Source organism: Nothoprocta perdicaria, unplaced genomic scaffold (genome assembly GCF_003342845.1).
Source record: "Nothoprocta perdicaria isolate Ctin4 unplaced genomic scaffold, notPer1 scaffold_81, whole genome shotgun sequence".
In the NCBI taxonomy this organism is placed as follows: domain Eukaryota; kingdom Metazoa; phylum Chordata; class Aves; order Tinamiformes; family Tinamidae; genus Nothoprocta; species Nothoprocta perdicaria.
The window spans coordinates 2,715,810-2,739,791 of NW_020456099.1; the positions used below are offsets into that span (position 1 = coordinate 2,715,810).

At 44.4% G+C, this 23,982-nt stretch overlaps 1 long non-coding RNA gene across 2 annotated transcripts in view; it reads right to left on the minus strand.

The window, feature by feature from the left end:
- Nucleotides 1-14,050: 14,050 nt before the first annotated feature.
- The window catches only part of LOC112958186, a 28,116-nt gene continuing 18,184 nt past the window's right edge, over nucleotides 14,051-23,982 (minus strand). Inside the window, exons 2-4 of one of the 2 annotated variants that reach the window (XR_003251378.1) lie at nucleotides 16,473-16,639; nucleotides 14,949-15,156; nucleotides 14,051-14,092 (exon numbers count right to left, since the gene is read on the minus strand). This is a non-coding gene — a long non-coding RNA (uncharacterized LOC112958186). Of the gene's footprint in view, nucleotides 14,093-14,644; nucleotides 14,694-14,948; nucleotides 15,157-16,472; nucleotides 16,640-23,982 lie in introns of those variants that run through there. The other variant, XR_003251379.1, reaches the window with a different exon arrangement.

Here is a 23,982-nt window from a genome sequence, read left to right on the forward strand (position 1 = left end):
CTCTTTAGGGTACTTAATCTAGCCTAGTAATATTGTGGATTTTCAAGATGCAAGCATAAGCACAGCAGAGATCATTCCACAGCAAAAGTTATCACTTCATGTTTTGTAAAATATTTTCATGGAATTAACTTGCTAAAACACCTTGGCTTTTTGGAAGTTTTAGCATTAACAAGATGCCCAGTATTGTGCACAGGGGAATAAAAGCAAAGAAAACACAAACCAACCCAGTTCTGTCAGCAGAACAGGTTAAGCAGAGGCAGCTGTGTTTTCAATACCTTTTGTTCAAGGAAGCACCTCTCACTGCAGTCTCCAAGASAGCATTTTCCATTCCAATCCCCCTGCAAAGAGTTGGGGGCCACTGGACAGTTAATCACTCCTAATCGCAATGCTGAGCACTGGGATAGGTGCACTTGTCCACCAAGACTCCTTAGCCAACAGAACCAGCAGCTTCCCTTTATTCAGCTTTCCCAGGGCCTGTGGGATGCTGCTGATTGAAAATATGAATTGAAAATAGACAGTATGTCTATGCCTGAGCACTGAAGACACTAAGCTTCTCCCCTCCATTTTACCACAGTTAAAAAAAAAAAAGAAAAAAACCCACACAACTAAATACAGCTTTTACCAAACATGATCCCAATAATCTAATGCAAGTTCAAGGCTTCTCAGTCACAGCTGTCTTAATTTTCCCTGAGAAGTATTTGCYCTTTAAAAGAAAGAAAAGAAAGAGGGGGGGAAAAAAAGCCAAATAGCGATTCTCCATGGAGACATTTAAGATTCTCTTCCTTCCCCTTGGCAGGAGCAATGTACATATCTTCATCTTTTGGACGTTTTCCAAGGTGCTTAACTGTGGAATTTACATACTATGCTTGCCGCAGCAAGCGTCTCTCCAGACTAACACGCCTCTCCCACTTCTCCTCACAGTTCTCTATTCCGTCCCTCCTCCTTTCCCCCGGAGCTCGCAGCAGTGAGGGGACAGCCTTTTTACAGTAATTGTGGTCTGTCAGAAGAAAAACAAAGGAAAGGAAATGTGTATCATTTAGCTGCCTACTTAATTTTAGTGTAACAATCCCATTTTTAGGTACTCCAAGTCCATAATAGAACAGGCATGTCCAAGTTTAGCACACAAATCTCTAAATAAGACTGGTACTTTACAAAACCACAGCACAGAATAGCAATTGTTTCTAGCAGGGTAACCGCAGTGATTGAGAGATGCCCAAAGTAACTTGTTTTTTAGAGGAGAAACTTCAGTGCCTGGTGGTAAGCTCTGAAACCACAGATATAAATGGATTAGGCCGTGAGCACAGCAAACAATACTTCCGCTACTTGGGCTTAGCTCTGTTTTCACAGAGCTAGACGGCACTTAAAAAAAAATCTCCTTGCTCTTTCCAATAGCGCTATTAGGCCAGGAAAGACCTGCTTTCCGCAAGCCCACGCCGGGACACGTTCATGTCATGCTTTGTTCCCTTCCTTGGCTTGCAAGGCCACCGGAGCGCTCGGGYGCCCGTAACAGCTCCACGGCTGCAGCTTCCAGCCTCTTGTTCCCCTCCGAAGCCGGGCTCCCGGTTAATGTTTGCCCAGAAATATGTAATTGCGGACTTCCTCCTCATAAACCGTTCCAGAGCGCGGGCTGCCATCCTGCCCGGCTATTATTATCTGTGTGCCTGCAGGCACACAGGGAGCAGGTTGTRCGGGGAGATAACCCTTTCCTCGCAGGGCTCCACGGCACCCAGAGCCTGGGATTTGCTCTATATTCTTAAATTGTTCTCGCATAAAGTAGGGTAAAAACAACTGAAATGACTGSACAAATCTCAGTTTTCAAACTTCTTGAATTATGTTGATGAGAAACTTTTTTTTTAAATTCACTCTGACACATTCAGTAGCAAAAATGACAGTATTATTCAGTATTAGCAATGACAGTAAAGCTCCAGGCATTAGCACATAGATAACACTGAGAATTTAGAGGGATGAAAAGAAACCTCCAATTATCTTGCACTAGTGAAAATATATTTTTAAAAATATATACCACCTCATTGAGGCATTGCCCATATCTTCCAGGAATAACATGGAGAAAAGCTTTATCTCCATGAGTGACATAAGCTTCGCAAAGTTATGTTAAATGACCAGAAGCTTTGCAATAAAAAAGAAATTAAAAAACAAGGAGAAACTTGAGAAATTAAATATATCAAATCTCTTAAGACGCATCGTAGGTAGCAGGTCTTCTAAGGTCTTGCCCAGATCCCTGCTGGTGATATCCTGGCACACTTTCCCATTCTGACATTCCCTCTCTGCCCTCAAACCATCCCGATGTGGGGCATGTTGGAGTGTGTCAAGGCTTTCACTGAGCCTATTCACCTGGGTTGCCTTTGCACAGRCACAGGAGGAGAGGGGAAGTCAGCACGAGCGCAGAGTGTCACCCAGTACAGGCAGAGGACACGTCCAGCACGCGCAGCTAGCACAAGGATCCGGGAGACCTTCCTGGGAGCAGTAATACAGGGCAGCCCAAGAGGTTCATCTGCCCTGAGCACACTGACCAAGGCTGATCAGGCAGAACTCCTGCACTCAGCARAATAAACCTGGGTCCACGCTCCTCCGCTCAGAGATTAGCGAATATCTGGAGTGCAATGAACTAAGGCAGCACCTCGGGTGGAGGAACGGTGAAGAAGTTCTCCCTTCTCTCCAAATTAATTTTTTTTATTATTTTTTTTTATTTATTTATTTTTTTTTTTGACAAGAACAGCAGCACATTCTTCTGGAGCTTCATTCCATGTGAAAAAAAAAACACAGGAGAAATATTTTGAAACAAATAGAAAATATTGAAAACTTTGGACTGATTTATGGCTCAAAGGACATGCATATATTTGGAAGAGAAGGAGAATAAATCACATTTCAGCATAACAAGGCAAAATTCCACTAACATTTAGAACAAAAAAAAATTGTTGGAAGACTGGATTTACTCTCCAAGCAACCACACTTTGCCATACAGAAGAGGTCACCTGGTCCAGGGGAGGYGTGAAGGATGTTGAACACACACACACAACACAGACAAGCCAGTAACAGCATTACAAGAATGACAAACCAGCTGTCCACAAGTTGCTCCATGCCCCAAGATACCAGGATCCYAGGAGACCACACAACCAAAAACCTTTGGGGTTGCTGCCAGTCCACAGCAGCACAGCTGATGTCACGGGAAGATCTGGTGCCATCACAGCACACACCACCACGGACACCAGGCAGATATTGCTAGTTACCTTCTCTAACAATTCCATCATAAATATTTGTAACTCTTCCATTAAAATTGATCAGTAATTGTAATCTTAAAGGTACCTTGTGGTTAAATGGAGAACTAAAAATGATTACATTACAGGGCTCTCAAATTAAGTGATATTGTAACCTCAGAGCAGCAGGMCTGAAAACAGATCCAAGTAGTTCCTGAATGGTATCAGCAAAAGGGATGTCATTTGAGTGCCRAAACAAGCAGCGATTTAAAGCTACATCTCAGTGATTTAAAGATGCATTTCAATGAAAATGTGCATGTGAAACAAAAGCATAGTGCAAGGCTGCATGCATCTACAGAACTTTCTCAAAACACACACACTTGTAATCTTTGATTTCACTTTACAAAATAGATGGGGYTTTTTTGGTACGCATTCCTAGACATCAGTGAATTCGCTTCTGAAGTAAATTATCACGTTGTACTTTAAAGACATTTCACTTGGTCTTTTTACCTTAGTTTCCATCACTAAAAACACAGAGATTAAAAAAATACCTTTGTATTAGGAATCATCTGCTGGAGATTCCCTATGAATTTACCAATACAGCTAACAGAGCAACACGAAATTGTGCTTCCCATTCCAAACCATCTTAAGTCACTGCAGAATATAACTGTGGACATTCACACRCTTATAAGCACATCTTATGTGCACATGCTTAAATGAGGGAGCTGAGCTTATCTGCTTTGGCTGGCCCAAGGGATCAAAGCTTCCCACCTACCATTTCTAGAGGATGTCTGCAGTTACTGAATATTGCAGAGCACAATCAGGACACCTCTACTTCTTTACTCAGAAGAGATGTCAATTCTACAGCAATGCAGTGCTTGGAGAAGCAGAACTATCTTCTCTCAAAGCTTTTCATCAGTTTCSAACCATTTACAGGTATCAAAGTACAATGCCATAAATAAAGTGTTAAAGATATTTGCATTTGAATGTTGAAAGTCAAAAGCTGCTCTATAAATATTTAGTTTAGCACAATATTCAACAAGGTCAACAGAAGCTTGCTTCAGTAAGGAGTAGTAAAAACTTGAAGATGAGTTAAAGGATTGGGCCTTTTGTGTACAGCAAAAGCAAACTGAAAAAAAGAACCCAACACTTTGGAGCATAAAGCTGCAAAAAGCCAGCTTATTGTTAACAGACTGATCAGCTACTGAAGACTTGTCCTTGAAGTCCTGCTGAAATCAATCCATAAAAATCATATTAAAGGATTAGGCATCAAACATTTGTGTGTTGATGCACATCAGAAATTCTTCACTTCAAGACTGCTGACCTTACATTCCTAAGAGGATCTTTTGCCCTATAATAAAGTGTTCACTGTCAACAGTAATTCTTGCACTGCATGCATCTGTTGACAAAGTGAACAGGAAGCTTTTTTGCAGGTAAAACTTTAAGTGCTGAACTTGCACAGGGGCTTTACACAAAGCATGACGTAGGATTCGGATATTTGCGGCAAATAGTGAATTAGAGATCCTAGTATTTAGGCTATACATCAGCTACATAGCGAGTGATCTAGCTTAGGCAAGTAAGCAGCCACCCTTTTATGTCTATACTGGTTACCTTAACTATTCCGGAGGCATAAATATATTTCTAGGCATAAGTTTGACCAAGAACTCTCAAGTGTAAGAGGCTGTSCTTATGTCAATAATCATCACAAAAAAATACAATAAATTAATCCTGCGCATTCTTATACAACTGCATTATTCTAGGTACACGATTCTGCAAATGCACACTGCGAAACACTGATTTTGCAGAGCACTAGTCATCTCTATGCATAACAGATACACAAGCACACCACAGAAGGGCCAGGAAACTCTGGTTGCTGATGCAAAACTCCCAGCTGAGATGTTACAGAGCTGGTGGTTTTGTGCTGCATTTAATACCCACCTACACGTGCTCAAGGTGCACAATATAGCAACAAAAAAAAAAAAGTTACATGCATCACAAGTTACTTGTTTTAGAAAGGAGCTCAAAACAAAGAGATTTAATGGGGTTCAGGAGAAAGGCTTTCTTTCTGGCAATTGGCTGACCATTTCTTATTATGGCAAATCCACCCCCCACAAAAAACTGGGCACAGAACAGCCTAACAACTATGCAACTATGGTTGCAACCACAAATCAAACTGGCTCGCTGTAAACAGGGGTGCACTCTATGCACACTCTCATATCATGCAGGATCACTGCTGCCCTCATTGATCCAAATCCCTGCAGAAACACATGGGGTTTCCACATTACTTGTGATCTGTCAGCATATTTGCTGGTGGAATGGGATCCTGCAGATTTTATCTTCCCTGGCCCTTCTGCCTGCCAAGGGAAATCAATACTCTGCTTTCTACTTGTTGGCATTTCTAAATACTTATTTTCTCAGAGAAACTGCATGACTTCATTTAAGCTGTCTGCAAATACACATCATCTTGCATGCCATCCATTTACTTTTAATCTGTAAATTGAAACCTACAAGCACTTGGATACAACAGTAGTATCAATTTAAGACATTATTTTACAAGATGAACAAACACTAATTGCCAACCAAAAATTCAATCTTCAGTCCTTTTCAGATAGTTTCTTAGCAAGGACCTTGTGACTGATGTCTTGCACAAGAACGATGACAATCCCTGTGAGCAGGTGGAATCAATGGATACAGGAAACTAAGACTGCTCCATGTGTTCGGGTGAAATTGAGTGCTTGCCTTTCTCCCAGCTCCACACCATTCCCTGGTATCCCTCACATAACAGCCTCAAAAGCACCTTCTAATTTTCATGTAGTCACAGAAGAATTTACCTTGGACATGAGCCCTATCTCACCCAACTCTCTGCTCAAAGCAGGTCCACTTTGATCAGGTTCCTTATGGCCTTGTACAAGAAACAAAATTCAGTATTAAGGAACTGGGAAAAATACAACGCATTTCAAGGGAATCATTTAGAAAGGTACTTAAAATAATCACAAAGAACCTGTTGGGTTTCCTTCCAGTTCCCATGCCTCACACACTAGCTGTGAACTACAGATCCAGCTTCTTCCCTGGCCCATGACTCACCTTATAACGAGGGTCATCCAGTTAAGAGCTTCAGATGCCCCACACCAAATAGTGACATCCCTGCAAGGTCCCCATAACAAACACAATCACTTCCTGCACAGCCCAGCGTGGTTTCACTAACCAGTGCTTGTGCCTTTCGGGAAGCGCATGTTTAAGATAACTATAATTAACTGAAAAAGTGAAGAAATTGGGTGTTCACCTGAAGCAAAACTGTACTTACCAATTAACAGCAACTGGCAAATTACYTCACAACTTTATTTTTGTCAAGGAAACATATTCTTAATCAGAAAATCTTACTTCTTCTACTGAAATACAAGAGGCAAGTGCAATACACCAGACAGTGCCTSGATCATACCGCATTATTTTCAGCATATATATATTCAAATCTTACTGAAAGACAAAGCAGAGAGGATGGAACCACAAGTGATCTCTCACAACAGGCACGCACACACTTGATTTCCACAGCATTACTCATCCGTGCGAGGTGGGACATGAGAGGACCGGTCCTCCTTCACCCACAGGTGCCCTGTAAACAAAGGGCAGCCGTTCCTATGACTAAACAGCTGCCTCGGACGTATTTTGACACAAGCGCTCACGGAGTTTCCACAAACGCCACCTTCAAAGCAAGGGCTACGTACGTGCTCTCCTTTTGGTACGCGCTCTCCTTCCGCTTGTTTTCCGGGACACCTCCTGGCCGGGGCGCCCGGAGCTGCCGCGCGTGGGGCCTCCCAGGAGGGCTGCAAAGCGAGGGGGAGCCTCGCTTGGCTCCTGCTGCTCCCCACTGCCCAGCCCCTTCCCRGCTGGCGCTGCAGCTAAACCAAGCCGCTGCCAAGGGGAATGGGAAGGAGATGCTGGGAGCTTAGCTGCGTGGTTAGGAAAGTGCATCTTTCTAGGAGTTAATAGGCAAGGGTGAATCCAAGAGAGGGATTTGACCAGCTCTCCCTCTTATACCCAGGTAGCCCTGCCCTACCGCATCCTAAGCCTGTAGGCATCCAGGTCTCCACCAAATTCATAATTCAAATCCCAAGGCAAGAATTCTTTTTTTTCACCTCCTTCTCTTCTGATGGGATTTTCTGTCTACCTGTGCTTCTGCCTTCTTTATTTGCAAGTGTTGCTCTGGTAAACAGGTTGGCCAAGATGACTAGAGAAGATCTAGCCCTATAAAACTTCCAGGAAAAAAGAAATCCTTCTTGATAGGAGGTAAGGTAAGCAAGCATCCCCAGGAGAGCCAGCAGCTCACAGCTAGGGCATTTCCCTGAGATACAGGCATCTATATGGGATTGTCTTGTCTGTCTAGGAGGAGGGAATGAGAACAGGGCACTCTTCTAGATCCCAAAAGATAGAGRAAAGAAAAGTATAAATAAATAGTAGCAGAGAAGGAGAGAGACACAAAGTGAAGCATGTGCATTGCAAGTGTGCAGACAGCTAAGTGTGCTTGGCAGCAGAGTCACCTCTCCACCTCCCAAAAGCTGCATTACTTATGCAAAGTAGAAGGACTCCGGAAGAGCAAGCCAAGGGCAATCTACGCTCCCAACCCCTTAAGGGCTACGAAGTCGATGCTACCCAGTGTTCCTGAATCCATAGGCAAACCGGCCCCAAGAGCTGATCTGCTCATCCTTAACAGCCAAAGCCTGTGCATTGCTATGCAAACGTCACCTTAAATCAATTCTTTTACTGTGAATGAGGTTAGCAGAAACATCCAACTAAAAGATTCATCCCATTATTAGGAACAGCTTGAGATGGTGGACTAATCATTATCCCAGAGCACTGAGTGGGGAGATGGCAAATCAAATCAAGTCCACACAGAATTTAATCATCTGGCATCTCAATTCATAGCTAAAAGCTTTAGGAATCATTTCCCAATAAGCATTCTTCTACCTTCCAAGTAATAACAATACATGACATATACAGCTTACCAAATCATTGCCTCACTCCTCCACATATTTACACCATCATCAACACCCTTTTCTCTCTGCAAGGGGTGATGGGTGACAGGGACAGTTCAGAAACCTTTCGTTCCTCATTTGATGTCCACACATGATGACTTTCACATCAGGCACCACAGGGGGCTGTGACCACTTGGGGCTTGCAGCCAGCCAACATTCAACTGTCTTCCTTGAACCTGCATATGCCATTAGCATTGCACTGTAAGAGTCACCTCGAGGTGCTCTCCATCCCAAGGGCAGTGTTGCTCTAATACTCACGGTCAATACCTGGCCATTAGTTGTTCACCCTATCGGTGAGTAATACCACTTACCTGGGGCTTGTCTTCCTGCACGCTGGTACAGTTGCTCCATTTCTTTGCTTCTGCACAACTGCCAAAAAGCCACCCGTGCTAGCCGACGCTTTCACTACACCCATGTACTGAAAAGCTTAATAGCTATTAAATGGGTTACACCCATTGCTCYTCACCTCTCTGACATGCACGTTATGGAACAAATAATCTGCCTTCTTCACTTAGGAATCCTTAAAACCCAAAGGAAAAGAAAAAAAATATTTCCTTGTAAAAACTAGAACATAAAGGGCAAAAGCAACACTAGGAAAAAGGAGAAAAGCACACACTCCTTTTTTTTTTCCTGTCATAGATCTCTTTGCTGCATAACGCCAGAATGCTCAACCTGAGCTGGAGGGAAACTGTGCTGAGGCTCACAGAGCAATTTAGCTTCCAGACTAGTTCAGTCCTGCTTGACTCTTCCAAACTGTGTTTTCGGATTACTGCTAAGTGAGAGAATCAAAGCTTCTTCATGTAGGTCCTGGGGCTGGGTTGACCCTGTGAGAGAAGAAGGGAAACGCTGTCCTCCTATCCTCCATTCAAACAGCCACCCTCTCCTGCCCTACCTGGCTCCTTCCTTCCCTATGCGGGCCTGCAAGGCAGCTGCTAGGACACCAAGGGAAAAAAAAAAAGTAATAATAATAATTGTTCACACCCTTTAACACTCTGACTGACAGAACGACTTAGGCAGCAGGATTAGGTTTACGGTTTACACGCTTTGGGAAGAGACTAGATAAATTCTTGCTTTGCTCAGACTTATTTAGGAGACCTGGGGAAAATCCTACAAGGTAACAGAGGCAGCCGTGATACACAGGGCACTTCAAGCAACAAATATCACAATATTAAACAAAAATGGTCCTCTGCCTTTCTGCACCAGTGTCTCATTGGTATCAAACTGATAATCATTAGCATAACCATGGACGTTAGAGGCAATGCTTTAAAACTGCAGAATTAGCTTGCAGCACTAGAGCTCCATTTCTTTCAGCACAGGAAAAACTAGCCCAACAGTCAAAGTGCTCTTAGCACTGACTAAAATGCGGAAGGCGCTTGACTTGGGCAAAGAGTGCTTATTTTGGATATGCAACTCAGGGGATGGTTTGGTGCTAAGTTCGCACTAATCCTCAGTACAAAGCTAGGCTCATAAATGTTACTGAAGTCCAGACACTAAAATAAAGCCTTCAGGAACAGCCCCAATTAGCTGGTAGGGTGYAAGTGCTCTGTCCTTGGAATAGCTTGGCAAGGAACTTCTGGAATTCCTCCCTCCTCATCCCAGGGGGTGGATCAGTGCTGTAAGAGCTCCCAGAAGGATGACACTCCCTTCCTTCCGCTGCCTCTCAGCGCCCTACGGGCAGGACAGCAAAGAAGGGCATGGAGCAGGGGGGTGGGGGCATGTTCCCATTTTTTCACTGCTGGGAATACTGTAACAATCACAAACTAAGCCCAAATTATTGATTTGAAACACTGCCACAAGTGGAGCCACTTGAATTTTGGCTGCATCRCCAGGCGTGTGCAAGCAGCAGTCAGCGAAGCGCCAGGGGCGCCTTGTGCTCGGTGAAGTCAATGGCTTGACAGAAGTCAAGTGCACAACCCCATCTTCCACCACAAAATTACTGTAAGAGCTACCAGCATTTACAGGCAAAAATCTCCACGTGCAAACAGTTATAAAGGATGAGCACATTTTAGCTCATGAAGGCCTCTGAATTCACTCCACACTTAAGATTGCCTGACTCAGGGGCTATATTGCGCAGGGGAGTAAAATAACTTTTTGTGAACCACATAATTCTTGTTTCCCCTGTCACATCAGTCTTATCACCCTACATTTGCTGGTGATGTCTCTTTCTCCTAGTTCCGCCCTCGCAACCCTTTGAGGTTCCAGAATTTCAGCATTTACCCAAAGCTTCGGCATCACACCTGCAACCTCAGAAGAGAAAATACACCTCAAGTGTGACACGAACACAACTTGAACAGCTTCATCTTAGCCTGATGCCACWCAAACGAAGCTCAACCATACCAAATGCGGTCCCTCCAGACCCTGAGTTTCCTCTAGTTCTTACAAGCAAGCCTGGTGGCTGCACCCTGTGGGTTGCACATCASAGCCCTCCGGCTGCAGAGCTGCATTCGCCTCCACACACTGCAGCTCGCAAAGGACACAGTGAAACTGCAAAAATGAGAGAGGAAAGGCARTGTGGAAAGAACAGTGAGTTTCTGGACAAGAAACTAAATTGGGACACGCTWGCTGACTAAGAGAGCATGGGTTCCAAGTCTAGAAAATTAAGACTAGAGTGGAAACAGTAAAAAAGGGGGACTTTGCTTTCTGTATGCAATAATGGAAGCCAAAGGAACCTGGTTTTAAACGGGTAATAATTTGAAAATGGAAACAAAGGGAAGTGCTTTGTCATATAACAACTGCAATGTAGAGCTCRGTGCCATGGGGGCTGCTGGAGGCAGAAAGATCACATAGGTTCAAATGCAGATTAGAGAAATGRATGAAGGTTATATCCAGCAGCAGCAGCTATTAAGCACAGCAGTCTGAATGCAAACTTCAGACTAGGAAGCTGCTAGGCACCTCTTTGTCAGAAGCTGAAAAGACAGACCAAGGGAAAGGGGAAATATTTCAAACATATACCTCTTCTCTTACGCTCTTTCCCAATCCCTTTCTCACTGGCCTCTGCTGGAGACAGGATATTTAGTCACCATAACCTTTGATCTGACCTACTGTGACAATTGCTCTGTTCTTCTAAGTTTCATTACTGGAGTAGAACTCACACTGAACTTCACAGATCATTGAATGATTTCTAATGCTTTTCATTACAGTGAACGWCAGGACACATTCCTTCTCTCACAATTTCTTCATTTTCTGTAAGCAATCTCCAAGTGCAAAACTGTACATTTACATTCAAGCAAATCTTAGCGAGACCAAAGAGAGCCTCCTAAATATTATTCAGGTTTCKCACATCAACACGGAGGACAAAGGACTATTTCAAAACTTCCTATGGAAAAGATCTCGTCACCCCTGCATCCTTTTCCATCGTCAGGTTGCGACTTCAGCGCCAGGACCCCGTTAGGAACACTCTGTGCAACATCCTCGAGGCTTCCCTGGGCCAGGAAGCTGCTTAACAGCCCAGCTGCAGAAAGCCTGCTCAGATCCTTCAGCTTTACGAGCAGTAACTTCATTTGAATGCCTTTTTTTGTTGTTGTTGTTGTTGTTTACCTGCCATTTGGCCTCATGGTGCAACCCAGCCTTCTCCAATCACCTCACAGGGCCTGCAAAAGGGAGCCAGAGGTTTTGCGACCACAGGAGATTGTGGTTTTAGCACATTAGTGCAGGCAGCCTTTGTTGAATTATTCTCACGCACAAAAAAAAAAAATATATGGACGGGGTCACAGGTTTTCTCCTTTCAGTGCAGCACAGCTGGTTAAAGGGGCGGGCTGAGCACAGCAGCCTGCTGCAGGACAAGCACCCTGGTACCAGGGATGCTCTTTGCTCACAGGCAAGGCAATTGCTGCTGTAGGTCACGGGTTGTTTATTTGCTACTCTGCGCTTTTCTCCTATAGTCTCTCCTCCCCCTGACCCCCAGGGAATTTTTGACTAAACATCAGAAAAAAAGCATTAATCATGAATAACGCAGTTGCAATTACGGTATTTGAAGCGTTCAGCTCAAAACTATGTTCACACTGCTTCCTTCAGCTTGCCATTTAGAGAGGCCTGGTATGGCACCACAGTACGCATTTGCACGGCATATGAAGTGATCAGCACAACTGGAAAGATCAAAATTGCCTCCAAATTCTTGGGCTTTCGAGGAACTGTTCGGTTTAATGATTAAAACCACATTAGTGCTAGAAATTGTGTGAACACCTGTCAGTGCACTGTGAGGGGAAAAAGTGCTATTTGCCTGCTTATTTATTTGAAAACTCTAGGTATATATTAGAGTCAAAGGAATTTTATTTGTTTTTCACCAGAGGCGAGATGACAGTTCGAGTGGGAACGTGAAGCCCGAGTACAAAAGCAGCACACAAGCTCAGTGCTCATTTTTCTTTTCCTGTATTTACTTTCCTGCAGGGGAAGCAGCTTGCACTTTAAGTACTGCACCTTTAAATTTGCTGCTGCTCTGCCTTTGCAGGTAGCTGAACTAATACCCCACACCCACAGGTATCCAGGTCTGCATACTTAAGCCTTCAAAAAAGAGAGAATCAGGATGTTAAGCACTTGGGCTTCCCCTGTAACCCTAGCTATGCCTCTGATGCAGAACATTTGCATTATTTTTTGCACAGATTATTCAGTAAGTGCTCASCAAAACCCTTTTCCCTCTTTGACAGTTACAGCCAGGCTGTCTTCTGTCTAAAGACCTAAAGATCATTTTGACTTTCAATCTATTTTTCAACAATTTCAAGAGGTTTTGTTTGTTTGTTTTCCTGCAAATAGGCAGGAGGGGCCCCATTTCCTCAACTTTCTGGAATATTCATATTCCTTGCTTGGAAAACCCAAAGCTGTCACCTGGCTGAGAACACGCCAGGAAAGTACCAGCCCCAAAGAGGCAAATTTTGTCAGGGCAAACACAAAGGATTACAATAAAAATGCTTATATCATCTTAATTGTAGATGATGCTTCTTCCCTAACCACAATGGCACACACATGCTGTACAACTGCATGCRTTGGAGACAGCAGCAGCTATTCCCCTGGCCTCCTCCTACGCTTACCTTCTTACCAAAGCTTACAGAGCTGAAGAAATGATTGAAAAATCTGCCCAAACCAAAGGTAAAAAACAGTAATTGTGAGAGGAGAGGGAAGCGTTTTCCCTACTGCATATCAACCTAAACAACCCTCACACTGGGCAAATCAATAGGATTTTTTTTTTTTTCTGGTTGCATAAGAACAGCCACCCAGTGTTTGCTCAGGGAAACAATCAATATGAATTCCATCCAAACACGGAACTGACAGCAGCAGGGGATATGATCTAAGGGAGCAGGCGGGAGGAGGGAAGGGGGCTGCGCAGGAGGAGAAAAGGAAAGCATCAAAGGTGCATTGGAGGCAGGAAGGCCCTTTTGCGTTTCAGTGCCTCTGCACCCTCCATTCATATCTCGGGAAAGGAAAGAAATCAGGAAATATTACTTCGGGTTGCATGCTTCTCTCCCGGCCTATCAAACACGCAGAGTAGTAACAGCAAATTACTGGAAACTGCACTTTGAACTTAGCCACTGGCAAGGATCCCAGTCAAACAGAAATGCAAAAGTTCCCTTCCTCCGTGGGGCCTCCTGTACGGGGGTGTCCCCACAGACGCTCCATAGCTGGTTGCAACAGGTTGGAATGAGGCCCCGAGCCAGAAAAACAAGCCCTGACCAGTATTATTTCCTGCTGCCAGTGTTGTTTATTAAAAAAAGATATTTTGGCACATCATGCCCAGCTTTGTTGGGCTACGCTAGAGGTTTGAGTCCCATCGAGGAAAAACTGGCACCATGTGCACAAAGTGTTTACTCCTTTTTTTTCTTCCAGGATTCTGCCTTGTGGCTCTCCGTGGCACAACTATAGGTGCAAAGATGTATTTAAAGAAGAATTAGAAACAGTCAGGCTGGTTGCTAAGCAAAGACTCTGGATTTCCCGGGAATAGAAAAGTAATAAGCCTGTAAACCCTATCAATATTTCTAATATAGACAGAAGAAACTACACTTTCCAGACTTTACAACACGGTTAAAAAAAAAAAAAAGTGTTCAGGAACAGTAACTTAATGTTATTAACAACCCAGAGAGTGCCCAGTGAGTGCAGAAAGGCATTGTAGTTTCCCCCTTCCGGAGCTGAAATGATCAAAAGATTGGCCTCTTTACAGTCTGTTATGCTTCTGTCTAAGAAAACCCAATTTGCGCAAGCAAATAAACTAGCTCATTATAAAACTAAGGGGTCAACTGGAGTCAGATAAACTCCCCAGTCAGACAGCTGAAGAAACAAACTTTTATTTAAGCCACAGCACAGGTGATCCTAGAAGGAAGTGGCAAATCCCCACAGATTCACAGCTTCTGCACTGGGAAATGGGAAAGCAAGGCAAATGGAGGTGTGCCGAGAGAATATCCTGCAGGTTTCTGAGAGTACACAGCTCATCACACATTGAACCATAGGCAGCAGATCCCACCTTGCTTTCGAAGGGAAGAAACAGATAAGAAGTCAAATGCTGTGGTCACGAGACAGCAAATTGGATGTTACCACTCATCCCCCACCATAGTTCTTGACCCTATGTGTAAATCAGGAAGTATAAGAATAATTTCCATAGTTTTTGGTTTTAAGAGACTTAATTTCCTCTTTTTTTTTTCCCCCATGCCCTCTGAGGAAGAGAAAAGGGAAAAAAAAACAAACCAAAAAACATAATATACCAGCAYAGAACAAGTACCTTTATGCAGGGTTATTAACTTCCCTGTTCACGGATCTGTCAATCTTTTTGCCCCCAATAGACAGCAGCATCTTCAACTATATCTCAATTTACTTCTGTCCACAGATCATCTTCAAGTTGCATATAGCCACTCTTCCTACCAGCATAGTAAGCAATGAACCATCAGTCAGGTCTGCAACCACTCAGCACAGATTCCATTTTCTCCTGACTGCAGAAGCCACATCAGAATCAACAAAAAAAAAAAAAAGTAATTAAAAAATAGCAGAAAAAAATCTCAAATTCCCCTCCCATCTTTTCTGATAGGTTTAAATATAACCTGATACAGCTTTTTGTCAAAGTGGTGTGCATTCCATTTTCAGAAACAAACTTGTATCAGGAAATAATCCACTAAGCCTGACAGATGTTTCTGTAGAGATTCCAGATCAATAAATCATATTCCCAGTGAGACTTGCAAAGGCACAAATCCTGACCTTGTRAAAATAAAGAGGTGTTTATAACAATTTCAGCCTGTTACTGATTGTTATAAGGACAGCACCATTTAGGCTGTTCTCTGAGCCTCCTTTTCAGAGGGGATTATAAGGGAGGTTTCTTTTGCTCTAAGCAAAATTTTTCTCCATTGCATGTCTTCCTTGAAAATCTAATAGTCATTATTTAACTGAGAGTTGCCACAACGTCAATAAAACATCAATTTACAGTGCATTAACACGCAGGCTAATTTGGGGCCAAAAATAAATCACTGCATCCTCTGCACTTGCAAGTCCAACATGTGGAAAAAGTCTAACATCTGAACTACTGCAAGTGCTTCCACAGAAAACATTAGCTCCCTGCTCTTCTATGACACTAGATATCATTCCATGATACATCAACTCAGTGTCACTTATCAAAATAAGTCTAAATATTTTGTAATGCCTACATAGCACGGGACAGAAAAGTTTAGACACTTCAGAAAGATAAATAAAGGGTTGGAGGCACTTACTGACTGCCTTGAAAGCACGGAACATGCCACAGCTGGCAGCAGCATGCCTCCCATCTCAGGTGTGTGAAACGTGTTAGCTCCCTGCTTCCCCAAGCCCTCGACATACATTTTCTTCAAGTACAGTCAGCAACTGTAGTTTACAATGTTCATTTGCACTTGGGTCTAAAAYCTTTGATTTGCTATAATCCTGATAAGCTTTTAATTTCACTCAGGGATGTATCATATATAGAAAGTTTTGCTAATAGTTTTCACATTATGTACAAATAATTTCTACATGGTGATGTATTCTCAAGGGCTTTAAGGAGTTAATGCTAGGTTGGGGTTTGTTTGCTGTTGAAGTACATTAGTAGCTTGTACAGCTACCTGGGTTTGTTTATTGATAAGCCTACAAAGCAAAACCTGAAAACTGTTATTCCCACAGTGTTAAATTATGTATCTCACAGATCAGACCTGAAGCTGCAGGTGAGCAGGTTAAGTAGAAAGGATAAACAAGAATTCAGTGAAGCATGTTTTTATTGGTGAAAAAAAAGTTTTAAAGTGCTACCCACCTTCGGCTCTACTCGGACTTCATGGATCACTGAATTTATCCCAGCAAGTAATATTGGATGTCAACACAAAACTCCACAGGTTACTCATTGCAACTCATAGTAGTTGAGAAGTCACAGCCAACATCATCAAATGAGAAAATCCACTCAAAACTGGAACAAGCTTTGTTCTGGAGGATGAAGAAAGAAATAACCATTAAAAAAGTGAGTTCGACCACTACCATAAACCGTAGCTATTGTTATTTTTCATTATTACAGCTATTAAGGTAATGACTTGCACCATGGAACCTGTATTATGCAGGATGTAAGTACATAACTTTTGTTTTCTCAGTATTCCCTTTTAAAAAAAGTCATACAGATTGAAAAGGCAGATGGGAGCAGGCAACCAGGTTTACATTAAGGGCTTGATAACAGTTGCACAGAGCTGATGATCTGTATTCTCCCATCCTGACTTGATGGTAGCATTACCAAATGAATCCTCTGCCTTTTCCCCTTATTAACTTAGGGCACCAATTATTCCACAGTTGTATTTCAGAAGATTTACAAGATTAAAGTTTCCTTGCCCACCACAACCTTTCATTTCCTACCGTCAAAACTAGGTCTGACTCCCTATAAAGTGTACTTATGGAGTTTTCATTTTTTTTAATTCTGCTAAAGCACAAGGTATATATCTCACTTGTCCCCTAATTTCCTGAATATGATATATATTTCCTCATCCAAGTCACCTGGCAACACAGGCTTGCACGACAGCAGCTTGCTCTATCCTGTCAGAGGAATCGAGTTACCAGGAATGTTGATGCACTTCTAAAAGAGGAGTGGGTCAGAGGAGAAGAACAAATACATTTTGTAGGGTTTTCCCAGAGAACACAGGCTGCTCTGAGAAAAACACTGAAATATGCAGCTGATTCCGTTTGTGCAGCAAATGAAAGAAAGCAAGAGGAACGGAGGGGTTTTCATGCAGATTCCCATTCCCTGAACCCAATATCTATCACGGGGGTCAAGTGAAAATCTCCCCAAAAACAAGGGCATAGAGCCATCCCAAATGCTGAAGCACGGTACGTAACAGCACAGCCGTGCCACACCAGCCTGCTAACTTCCCAATTATGTCACTTCTCGGGCAAGGTCAGGAGATCAAATTCTGCTCCCGCTTGCCCTAGTAAGCAGATAAGGAGCGCGATAGCTCTGCAGAGCTCGCTAGGGCTAGCTCAGCTGCACGAGGGCTAACGCAGGGCCGCGAGCCCCTTTTGCAGGCAGCTTGGTGGGCTCTCTATGCCGTGAAGCACACGGAGCAACGCAACAAAAACACTGACAAAAGGAAAAATAACTGGGGGGAAAAAAAGGGGGGAAAAAATCACAGCTGATACCCTTTCTCCCATACACTAATACCTTGAGGAGTTCAAAGGTTTTCCATGCCTATGGCATTTGGCAATTATAATCGCCCAGTAAAATACCTCAGGTTAATGAGTAACCTCTAGAGGAAGTTACTTCACATAATGACAGCAATTTCTCTGAACTAAATGTTAATAACCAGGCCTGTAAGGCGGCAAGGAGGAAATGGTGGGCAATTGGCAAATGGGCCTCCGTTACCTAGTAACGAGGCCTTGAGGTATGAGGCGAAAGAACCCGCGCGGGCAAAACATTTCCAGGCTCGACAAACAGCCAGCCTTGGGTAAAACCAGCCGCTGGCCACACCGCGGACACTGGAGGCAGGTGGGGCACGTGGTTTCAGCAGGCTGAGGTGGCCTTGGTTAACGGCACAGCGCAGGAAACGCTGTCGTGTAATCAGCGATGAGCGCGGGGCGGCAGGGGACACGTCTCGGAGCGAGCCACCGAGCAGCAGCACTTAAAAGCAGAGCATTCCCACTGACTGCGGCTCGTGCATCCGTGTCCCGTCCCGTGCCTGTGAGAGCGAGCGGCTCCGCTGTCGCTGCTCGGGCGCAGTACGCGTGAGGGGCCCTCGGTGCTGCCGCGTCACCCGCCGTGCTGCTGAGCCAGGTGAAGCGGCCACTGCTCGGAGAAGCTGCCGCAGGAGGCGTTTCAACACCTTTATCCTAAGCGGTGCAATACGCACTCCGATCCTGCCCAGGGTTATTGCCGTTTGTGACAGGGAAGGACATCAGAAATGGCCACGCTCCATCGCCCGAAACGGAATTCCACATTTCTACCTTTACAGCAGGAAGGAACATACTAGTTGCCTCAAGCTGTCCTTAAACCCACCTCCTTCGTTCGCAGCGAGGGAGACCATCTGTCCTCCTTGCTCTTTCTCATGCACTTCTGTTGAGGACTACAGGAACAACATAGGGCAAAAATAAACAGCCAGTCTTGTCAATCACCTTCGTGCCTTTTTTTTGTGACAAGCTTTTTTTTTTTTTCCCTTCTGCAAATATAGACAGCCTTTCCTAGGAGTGAAAGCCCGGAGTTACTGGCCAGGCTTCTACACCTTTATGCAATTCTCTACTGCCAGCAATTAATTTCTAGGAAATGCTGTATGACTGTTAATATTGCCAGAGTCTCCACACAGGAGCCAAGATCAGATGTTTTGTTCTGTGAGGAAAAAATTCCAAGTGCAATTGCGTGTTGATCTACAACCCATCAGTGAGCAGGGTCAGTTTGTTTKTTTGCTTGTTTTAGTAAAACCTAATCAAAATTGGCTTCCCCAATTSTTTCTTGGGAAGGAAAATCCTTTTTCTGATCCTCTTTCTCAAAAATAAAGAAGGAAAATCAATTTTTAAATGTGATTCTAATATAAAGATGAATTTGATTTTTATTTTTTAAAGCTACAACAGGCAGCAAGTTCAGTTAAACTTAGTTTTAGCCTCCGAGCACAACCAGCATTTTCACTTCATGATCACAAGCACAGAAAGCAGAGCACTGCTCCAAACTCTTCTTTTTGCCTAAAAATACTCTGAAAAAGAAAAACTTGGAAAAGAGCCCACAGTGACCCAAACCCTTAACTCAGAAACTGGTCAAAGACAAGACCCTCCTTGCTTTTGGAGATAACAGCATGGGCTACAGCCTCCTCTGGCTCCCCTGGATTTTGCTTAGTAATCCTTGCAAAATAAGGGGTTTTTTAGCTTGAAGACAGATGATACCCTATAGTCTAAGCTAGCACCTCAAACAGCAGAACTCTGTGCAAACTAGTTACCCACCAGGCAGCCAAGGGCACGTTCACATGGGAAGGGGAGCCCAACCACATGGATTCTCGCTTCCAAACAGCTTTCCCTCGCGAATTCCACTGGGGTAGAGCAGGCAGGAATTTTTTATTCCAGCAGTCACAGATTTTTTGTTCTTCTTGTGATAACCAAAGGCTGCTTCTAACAAGCTTTCCTCTCTCTAGTTACAGCACGTGCCACCAGATGACTTTGTGCTGCATCTGACGAGAAAGGTGTTCGAGACAAGTGGGATGGACAGACTCTTCGTGCACACCTAGGCCTGGCTCCTGCCTTTGCTCCCACCACTTTTACATCAGCRGGCCTGTCCAACCAGCACTCTCAAGTGACTCATTTCACCCTCATGTTCAGGAGATCAGGAAGAAGCCTCATGATTTATACCCCATAGCTGCAACAGCAAGAGCATAAAGACAAGTCATCTAACAAAATGAAAGTTAAACAAATACAGGTGCCTTGTGGCTGCTACTTGCTGATCTGGCAGCAGTTGTTAGTCATTTCATCAGAAGGCCCATCTGCAAGGATCTGAGAGGCAAAAGCTTTGATTGCCTGCCCTTCATGTCGTCTGGCTCCTCTTCACTCATTCTCCAGAGCCAACGAAGACTCAGAGTAGTAACAGAAACCTATCCAAGCCATGCTGCTTCACAGATGTTTGAAAGATAAATGCATAAACTGTGAAGAAGCTCACACAATGCATGGCAAATGTTTTGATTAACTATTGTGGTGAACTCAGACTCCCAGCTCTCGTGGCCTGTACTTTGACTTTTGAGAAAGGAGGTTTCGGATGGGACTTCCTGCAAGTGTCCATCCTTTGGAGACAGCTTAGCACCGGGCTCATCCCACTGCTGCGCTGCAGTGGCACRAGGGCAAGGCTGCTGCAGGGCAAAGCAGGCACGACACTCCTCATGAGGGCAGCACAAGGGCCCCACAGAGCTTCATCTGCCACCGGACACCACTCAGGTCCAGTGGGGGGCATCTCCACAGTCATTCCATGCATTGGGAGGAAATCTGCTTCCTGCCCCTGCCTCCTTGGGCCGGGGTCACCCAGCTCCGGGCTTGGCTCTTTGGGGACGAGTTCCTCCAGCGTGGACCAAGGGGAACACACAAGGCTCACACAGGACTCTGYGGCTCAGCGTTTGGCAGAAACGCAAGTGACACAGAGACGAACGCTTCTCAGCAATCCAGGATGATCCTGCCACAAAGGCCACTGTGCCAAGAGAGGAAAACAGGCATCACATCCGTGAAATGCCTTTGAGAGTCCATCAGGAATGCCCTCCAAACTGCCCCGTGCACGGAGTGGCTTGTGCCAAAGAAAAGGTCACATCCATACATGTGCAGGCCCATCCATACAATTCAGGCACTTGTTGTTGAACCTTTGTCCCCTCCATTTCCTGCACCAAACAATATAGGATGGCCCCAGAGACACACTAAGAGGTGTTGGCACAAAACTGATGAAAACCAAAAGAAATTCAAATTCAAGGCTGAAATGCTTTCCTTACCTCATCCCATTGTACGTAGTTATTTCAGCACATAATTGCTAACATCCTTCAGTGATCTGAAATTCCTGCGGATACAATAAGAGCAGCCACGGATGGATGCTAGCCTTCACTTTGCGTTTACGTGCCTTTGTTACAGCCTTTTGGGTCAAAACGTGTAACGCTTTCCAAGTGTCAGTGACCTAAAAGCGTTCCTGAAAGCCCCGAGCATGTTTGTGGGTGCCCCTCACAAAGCCACGTCGAAAGCCCTACGCTGCCACACAACAGCTCGTGTCCCCAGGCCTGGCTCGGTCTTCACATCACTTCAGTCATAAAATCATTCCCCTCTTCCTGCCGAGCTCCATGCTGGCCACGATTAACTGTGAGGAGCAGAACATCCCGCTTGTAAAGCCTCTGTGCAGCCCCACAAGGGGTTGGGTGTCAGTGCTCACAGGCAAACAGCCCCGGAGCAAAAAGGTGCTGTTATTCTGAGCGCTGGGCAGCTCTGGGGGCGACTCGTGCACCCYCAAGGTGCACGCCAGACACTGACATCTGTGCATCGCACTACTGCATAAAGAATACCATTGCCTAAGAAAAGACACACTGGGAAACAGGTAGGAAATAAAAATGTAGCTATATTCCCATATACGACTACATCCCCTCAACAACTGGGCTTACAAAGTAATAATGGGTATTTCTCATATTTAAAGAYGACGACCAACATGTTATTTTTCTATTGTTTTCTATTCCAGCACTCCCTTCATAAAACTCTAAAGTAAAGCAAATAACTGAACTAGCATAGGGGAGGGGAAAAACAGGAAAAGAAAATACTAGGAGGGATTTTGCAGTTATTTCCAATTAAGATACACTGTCCGTGTTTGAAAATATTCAACCCCAATAGATAATAGTAAAGCATTATCTTTAAGGTGAGGAAGAAATATTTTTGTAAGGTTTTAATGTGGTTTTGCAAAAACAGCTTAAAAGACACATTGGTGAAAACATAACAAAATTGACAGTTTGGAGTTTATGAGACCAACAGGATATAGTAAAAAAAAAAAAAAAGGAAAAAAAAACTATATGGATATAGCAGAAACTTAACATAATTAAAAAGCATGCCTTATTGCCAATTTTCCTTGTTAGGCTAGAAGTCCTTAGYGGAAAAACATATCCAAATCTGCAGTGGATCTGCTCTCCCAGATAAAAGCCTAAACTCAAACAAATACCTGTCTTCCAAGGAAACTGTGAAATCCTGATTTTAAATAGCTGCTCATGCCATTCCTCCCCACAAATCCATCCTTAGCCATTGCAGAACACAATAGTCAGATATTTTAAAATATTCCTCTAAACCTAGGTTTATCCAACCTGTGAATCTGCCAACAGGGAACAAAAATATTGGCAAACAGCACGTTGTACACRACACTTTTGTAATTCATTTCCATGATTTTTTATGCTGAGTTTTTAGTATTCAAACACTTTTTGGGTTGAAATACGATTGAACACAGTACAGGATTCCTCAGCTGAACACAAGTCGTCGTAAGTCCTGCTTTCTTTTCATGTATCAATGCTTTTTAAGGAGTAGGAGAGGAGGGACACAGCTCAGATCCAGGCTTCCCCAGGGCTATGTGCACTCAGCAACAGCTGGGAAAATGGGTCACTGGCTGACAGTTGACTGACCCCATTCCAGGCTGAATTGGAGGATGTGTCCCAGCATTTGGGGAACCGGAGGGTTTATTTGCTGCAGGGGAGGTGAGGATTATCAGCACGGCTCCAAGCACATCTCCAGGGAGTGGAAATGACCCAAATGTTCAGCTAAGCGAATCTGTCAGCACAGAAAAGGCTCTGGCAGTCCCAGCCAGCCTCTCACTGCTCCTTCCTGTGACAAGGACATCCCAAGGCACAGAAATGTTTTAACTTTCCACAATGTGACGCTAAACAAACACGCAGTGCCACCTCGCCAGCTGGAAGCGGGATGCCATCCTTCCCGCAGAGCCAGCTCAGTGAGGAAAGCCCTTCCAATCCCTCAAAACATTCCTGAGGGACATCATGGAAAGATACTCGGGAAATTAGGCTGGAAATGGCCATTTCTGTCACATCCCTTTCCACACAGCCAGAGTTGGCCCAGGGCAGTGCCATGGAGTCAAGGTGCAGGGCTCCTTCACATGCAAATGGTGCCGCTGCCACCAGTGGCCCTAAGAGGCCACCCAACGGCCCTAGAAGGGCCACCAGGCACTGCCACCCGCTCTGTCCTTCCTCCTCAACTACCCTGAGATACAGCTGGATGGCAAGTGCTTTTTTCCAGGCACACACGCCTCTCCTAGTCAAGATTTGGAAGGAATTGCCTCCCCCAGGTGACTGTGGCCGCCCACAAGTGCCAGGAGCCACAGGCCGTGACCATGGGGCCGACAGTGCAGGTCGCTTCTCCCCTCACCCTGAGGGACAGCAGGCAGGGTAGGGGCTCAGCAGGGAGGTTATGCACTCCACCCTCAGGATTCATGATTTCCAAAGCAAGGTTCACGTGCAGGAATGGAAAAGGGGCTTCTATTCCATCTTTGCATGGACTTAGTTCTCAGAGARCCCAAACCAGAGCACCACAGACAGTAACTACTGACATGCCACGTAGAAAAGGCAGTTGTGTGCTGCTCATGACAGCAATTTTGCAAAGAAAAAGAACTATCAAGTCACTAACAGCACCATGAAAAGCAAAATTTTGCATTATAAGTGSATTGTAGTTTTCTGACATGTCATATGAATGCAGACATGCTTCCTCCTTTCCTTTCTAGGAAAGCCATTACAAATCTCATCTGCCAAGCTTCATACCTCTTTTCCCAAGTCCCACGTATAAGGAATTAAGGCTCGGGAGACTTGCCTTGT